Source organism: Rhinoderma darwinii, chromosome 8 (assembly GCF_050947455.1).
Source record: "Rhinoderma darwinii isolate aRhiDar2 chromosome 8, aRhiDar2.hap1, whole genome shotgun sequence".
Taxonomy (NCBI): domain Eukaryota; kingdom Metazoa; phylum Chordata; class Amphibia; order Anura; family Rhinodermatidae; genus Rhinoderma; species Rhinoderma darwinii.
The window spans coordinates 36,129,319-36,136,197 of NC_134694.1; the positions used below are offsets into that span (position 1 = coordinate 36,129,319).

General features: G+C 42.8%; 1 long non-coding RNA gene across 1 annotated transcript in view; it reads right to left on the minus strand.

The window, feature by feature from the left end:
- Positions 1–2,806, minus strand: part of LOC142658655 (uncharacterized) — a 41,032-nt gene extending 38,226 nt beyond the window's left edge. Inside the window, exon 1 of the long non-coding RNA XR_012850142.1 lies at positions 2,705–2,806. This is a non-coding gene — a long non-coding RNA (uncharacterized LOC142658655). The remainder of the gene's footprint in view (positions 1–2,704) is intronic.
- Positions 2,807–6,879: the final 4,073 nt, after the last annotated feature.

The window sequence follows — 6,879 nt, forward strand, 5'->3', positions numbered from 1 at the left end:
TGTGAGTGACGTCACAGATCTGCACTGCCAGAAGCTGGGCGTTCTGAAGAGAAGTGGATGATGCTTCTCTTCAGAGCGCCCAGCTAGTAAAAGTATTAAAAACGCCCCGATGTACGCACATAATACACGCCCACTTGGACTTTTACTTTTAAACACACCCACTTGGACTTTTGCAAGCCTCATTTGCATAACTACAAAAATGGTCATAACTTGGCCAAAAATGCTCGTTTTTTAAAAATAAAAACGTTACTGTAATCTACATTGCAGCGCCGATCTGCTGCAATAGCAGATAGGGGTTGCAAAATCTGGTGACAGAGCCTCTTTAAGAAAGGTTCCTGTTGAACCGAAACGTTGCTGTGTTGAGGTGATTAAATCTACCCTGTTTTCATCTACCTTGAAGTCCTGGTGCCGTTACTGTGTTCTCTGTTTTTCTCTCTCTCTCTCTATATATATATATATATATATATATATATATATATATATATGCAACTCAGAAAAGCTGGAAACCCCCTGAACTCAAAAAGATCTGTCCAGTCTACCAGAAGAAGGGTCCTGACTAAATACTCCCCTCCTCCAGGGGCGTAGCTGGGGGGGACAGGCGGGGCATGTGCTCCGGGCGCAACTAGGTGGTAGGGAAGGGGGGTTGCCGTGGCACAACAGCTGATCGCTGCTGATAGGCGCTCTGTATGTCGGACACCAGCAGCAACGATCAGCATTAGGAAGAGCCAGGAGTTCATGCGGCGGCGTTCTGACTGGGGTCTGTGATGGCCCGGGAGTGGACCAGTCCATTCACCTGACCTGTCACCTGACCACCCTGGTCCACTCCCAGGCTGTCACCGACCCTAGTAAGAAGGAACTCCGCCGCTGCCTGCGCCGCATGACCTCCTCGGCTCCTCCGGTGAGTCACGTCATGGAGAGTGGTAGAGTTGGGCTACCACTCTCTGATCTGTTTACAGTGTGGCGCTATTTACAAGGGGTGGCGGGCTGTGTGTGGCACTATCTACAAGGGGTGAGTGTGGCGGCATTTACAAAGGGGGAAGTGTGCCGCTATCTACAAGGGGGCAGCGGGCTGTGTGTTGCACGATCTACAAGGAGGGCAGTGTTGGTGCGGTTTACAAGGGGGGCTGTGTGTGGCGCTATCTACAAGGGGGCTGTGTTTGGCACTATTTACAAGGAGGGTTGTGTGGTGTTGTTTACAAGGGGGGCAGTGTGGCGCTATTTTACAAGGGGGGCAAGTGTGGCTCTATTTACAAGGGGGTCAGTGTGGTGCTATTTACAAGGGGGTCAGTGTGGCACTATATACAAGGTGGGCTGTGTGGCACTATATACAAGACGGGCTGTGTGGCACTATCTACAAGGGGGGCCTGTGTGGCGCTATCTACAACAGGGTGGCTGTGTGGCGCTATCTACAACAGGGTGGCTGTGTGGCACTCTCTACAACAGGGGGGCTGTGTGTGGAGGTATCTACAGGGGGCTGTGTGGCACTATTTACAGGCAGCTGTGCGTGGCGCTATCTACAAGGGGCTTTGTGTGGCACTATCTACAAGGGGCTATGTGTGGCCTCTTTAATTAATTTTCTTCTAATTTATTGTAATGGTAACTCCCTTATAGAACTAGATCGCTTTTAAAATGTACAAATAGTTTTATGCTAGAGTTACATTAAATAATTGTGAAAAATAAATTACACCTCATTTTTGGTAGGGCAAGCAAACACGGCAAGGGGGAAAAAGATGTCGGGAAAGAAGTTGGGGGGTGGCGCCAATCTGAATCTTTGCCCCGGGTCCAGGAGAACCTAGCTACGCCTCTTCCTCATTCCTACAGACTGCAAGCTGTAGGTACATTAAGGGGTGGGTAAGGCAGAGTCTGGTCTAGAGTCTGAATTTGTTTAGGGGGGCATGGTCTGGGGTCTGTATTTGCTTAGTAGGTCTATGGTTTAGTTCTGTATTAATTTTGTGTTGTGATGAAGGGGTCATGTGTACTTAGGTTGCGTGCAAGTTCTATATAAATGTAGCATATATTTAAAAAAATTTTGCAGCACGCTTTAGTCACCACTAAATATATCACTTCTCCAGGCTTTCACTTCCTCAAAAATATGATATACAGAAATTTGCAAAAATGACAACATGAAGTACAGCCATATTTTTTGCCACTTTTGATTAGATTCTCAGAAACAGGCTAATCTATCACTTTGTAATTGATTGAAGACAATGAGGAAGATTTGCGATTATTGTCTTGAAGTTAGACATCTAAAAACTAGACCTAGATGCGCCAAATTTACTACAGTGGTGCATGCTGTATGATAAATTTGGTGCATCTTGCTGGACATATTAAACACTTTTCTATTACACCGCATCTTGGTTGGCTTACTTAAGAGCAATATTTTTCACCAAAATTTTAGCATAATTTTCTTGCACTTTGGCATTTTAAGCACTGCTCCCATTTTGCCAAGCCCCGCACCTTTTTATATTTATTTTTTTTCAAACCTGTCTAGTGAGGGATGCAAAAAGTGTCTAAGACATATAATAAATCTTACCGCAGGCATGTACGCCAGATTGTCGGGCGCATTTAGCATTGTAAATCTCCCCCAAATTAATGCAGATAAAATGGCAGTCTATAGTTTCTGAGACGCTAATTTAAAAATGACAAACAATATGACTACACATCCCTTTTACAAAAATTTTAGTGATCAACCTGCAATACACACCTGATCAATGATTTGAGTAGTAACTTCACAGTCTGATATATATATGATCACATTCTTTGAGGATCCTGATTGTGAGGAAGAAGTTGCCAGCTCAAAGCCATTTAGCCAGTCTCCTAATAGACACAAGAAAAAAAATAAATAAATAAATAAATAAAATATATATATATATATATAAATATGTGCATATACTTTCAAGTAAGGCTCTGTTTTGGCTTGCTAAACAAGTGGTTTGTATATCAAGTGGAGTTACAAAACCTGATTGACTTGCGGTGTTCTTGCATGACAAAGTGCGGGATATTGTGTGTGATATATGAATTGAGTGCTTGCTAAAAGAAGTTTGCAAAACTAGCACAATTTAAAACCCTTTTTTCCTTCCCAGCTTCTGTCCCGCTGTGCAGCTGATTAGGGGGAGGGGTTAACTGCTCCCAGGTGGTATAAATTAGCCCTCAGGACTCTGTAAAGCCTGCTCTGTTTTGGCTTGCTAAACAAGTGGTTTGTATGTCAAGTGGAGTTACAAACCCGTAGTTAAAGCCCCTGTAAGTACTCTTCTTTTCTTTTACTTTAACAATTGTTCACTGTTTTTTTTGTAACTGGCATAATGGACAGCAAGATTGGAGGTTTTCTTCAGTGCACAGTTTGTCATATGTATGCACGACTGGAGCAGGAGTTCCAGGGTGAATACCTCTGTGGCAGATGTGAGCATGTTGTTCACCTGGAAGCTCGCATTAGAGGTCTGGAGACGCAAAATGCAACACTGTGGGTGATAGACAATCTTGAGTGGAGCATGCTGCTCACGGAGCATGCAGTTAGTGGGGTACAACTGGAGGGTGAAGACATGGGTGAGCAGGGTAAGGCAAATAGTTGGGTTAATGTAGTTAGGGGCAGTAGAAAGGGGTCAAAGAAAAGGAAGGCCAATCCTGTTTCTGATATTCCAAGCAAAATTTCCAAGTTGGGTGATAATGCGAAGGTGTCGGTCTCAGAAATGGCAGCCCTAGTGGATAGTGATCTCCAACAGCCGGGAGAACAGCCCAGCTAGTAGTCGGCGGGATGAAAATGCAGGTAAGGCAAGAAAATTGGTAGTTGTAGGGGATTCTATTATCAGGAAGACGGATAGAATAATTTGTCGCCAAGACCACCTCAACCGAATGGTTTGCTGTCTCCCTGGTGCCAGGGCTCTGCATGTGGTGGAACGGGTGGATAAATTACTGGGAGGGGCTGGTGATGATCCAGCTGTCATGGTCCATGTAGGTACCAACGACAGAATAAATGGTAGGTGGAGGAGCCTTAAGAATAATTTTAAAGAATTAGGCTACAAGCTGAAGGGAAGAACCTCCAAGGTTGTATTCTCAGGAATACTGCCTGTGCCATGCGCATCACAGGAAAGACAGCAGGAGCTCAGGGAGTTAAATCCATGGCTTAAGTCTTGGTGTAGAGGAGAAGGCTTTGGGTTCCTAGAGCACTGGGCTGACATTTCATTGGGGTACAAACTGTATTCTGCAGATGATTTGCTCCTAAATGGAAGGGGGTCCGCTGAGCAGGGGGAGAGAATTCTAGCTGGGGTGGTGGAGTATTTAAACTACGGCTGAGGAGGGAGGTCAATGTAGAAAATAAAGGGGTAGTCAGGTTAGAGAGGGGTCAGACTATATTGGTAGGGGGAGAAACAGACTGTGGGGAGAGGACTAGACAACAGGATAGGGAATTCCTTTTGTTACAAATCAGCAATGAAAATGAAAATAAAAATGCCCAAATAATGTCAAATAATCATATTTCTGATAATGAAAGTGAAAAACTGAAAGGCAAGTAAAAGTGTATGTTCATAAATGGCAGAAGTCTAGCAAACAAAATGGGGGAGCTGGAGGCCTTGATACTGGAAGAAAATATAGATATACTTGGTGTTGCTGAAACATGGCCAGACTCTTCACACGACTGGGCTGTAAATCTACAGGGTTTACACTTTTTCGGAAAGACAGGACAAATAGGAAAGGCGGTGGTGTATGTCTGTATGTGAGAAGTGATATGAAGGCGAGTGTGAAAGAGACATTAGAGGGTGAAGATTGTGAGGAGGTTGAAACCTTGTGGGTGGAACTAGAAAGGGAGGTAAACACTGAAAAAAAAAATACTTTTGGTGCAATCTATAGACCCCCCAATATAACTGAGGAGATGGAAGGCCAGCTATACAAACAGATGGAGCAGGCAGCACAGGCTGGTACTGTAGTGATCATGGGAGATTTTAATTACTGGGATATTAATTGGCGTCATCGTTCGGCTTTAACTTCAAAGTGGAGACATTTCCTCAACCTGTTGCAGGAAAATTGTATGGGCCAGTTTGTGGAAGACCCGACTAGAGGTGAAGCTCTGTTGGATCCAGTCATTTCTAATAATGCAGAGCTTGTTTGGAATGTCAATGTTCGTGAAAGCCTTGTTAACAGTGATCACAAAATAGTTACATTTTACTAATACTGTAAAAAGCAAACACAGGCTAGGAGGGCAAATAACACTTAATTTTAAGAAGGCCAATTTCCCCAGGATGAGGGCTGCAATTCCGGATGTAGACTGGGAAGAACTAATGTCACATAATGGTACAAATGATAAATGGGAGAATTTCAAATCTACTTTGGGTAATTATAGTGCAAAATGTATTCCTATAGGTAACAAGTATAAAATACTAAAATTAAACCCCACATGGCTTACACCTTCTGTAAAAGGGGAATACATGACAAAGAAAGGGCATTTGAAAAATACAAATCTGAGGGTACATCTGTAGCCTTTTTAAATTATAAAAAGCGTAATAAAATCTGTAAAAAGGTAATAAAATTAGCAAACATACAAAATGAAAGGCAGGTGTCCAAGGATAGTAAAACAAATCCCCAAAAATTCTTCAAGTATATAAATGCAAAAAAGGCAAGCTCGGAACATGTAGGACCCTTAGATAGTGGTGATGGAGAGTTGGTCACAGGGGATCAAGGGAAGGCAGAGTTACTAAATGGGTTCATTAGCTCTGTATATACAACAGAAGAAAGAGAACATGATATAACCTGTGCCAGTGCTGTTGATATATCAGTTTATATACTGAATTGGATGAATGTAGAGATGGTCCAAGCTAAATAAAATAAATCTGCACAAGGCCCCCGGGACCAGAAGGGTTACACCCTAGAGTTCTTAAAGAGCTTGGTTCAGTTATTTCAGTCTCCCTCTTCATAATATTCAGCGATTCTCTAGTGACTGGTATAGTGCCAAGGGACTGGCGCAGGGCAAATGTGGTGCTTATTTTCAAAAAGGGCTCTAGATCTTCCACGGGTAATTATAGACCAGTAAGCTTAACATCCATCGTGGGGAAAATGTTTGAGGGGCTATTGAGGGACTATATACAGGATTATGTGACAAAAAAATAGTATTATAAGTGACAGCCAGCACGGTTTTACTAAGGACAGAAGTTGTCAAACTAACCTGATATGTTTTTATGAAGAGGTGAGCAGAAGCCTAGACAGAGGGGCCGCTGTGAATATAGTGTTTTTGGACTTTGCAAAGGCATTTGACACTGTCACTCATAGACGTCTAATGGGTAAATTAAGGACTATATGTTTAGAAAGTATAGGATCGAGAATTGGCTCAAGGACCGTATCCAGAGAGTTATGGTCAATGATTCCTACTCTGAATGGTCACCCGGTTATAAGTGTTGCACCCCAGGGTTCAGTGCTGGGACCACTATTATTCAACTTATTTATTAATGAAATAGAGGATGGGATTAATAGCACTATTTCTATTTTTGCAGATGACACCAAGCTATGTAATATAGTTCAGTCTATCGAAGATGTTCGTGAATTGCAATTGAATTTAAACAAACTAAGTGTTTGGGCATCCAGTTGGCAAATTAATTGTAGATAAATGTAAAGTTATGCATCTGGGTACCAACAACCAGCATGCATCATATGTCCTAGGGGGCGCTACACTGGGGGAGTCACTTGTTTAGAAGGATCTGGGTGTACTTGTAAGTCATAAACTAAATAACAGCATGCATTGTCAATCAGCTGCTTCACAGGCCAGCAAGATATTGTCGTGTATTAAAAGAGACATAGACTCGCGGGACAGGGATGTAATATTACCACTTTACAAAGCATTAGTGAGGCCTCATCTAGAATATGCAGTTCAGTTCTGGGCTCCAGTTCATAGAAAGG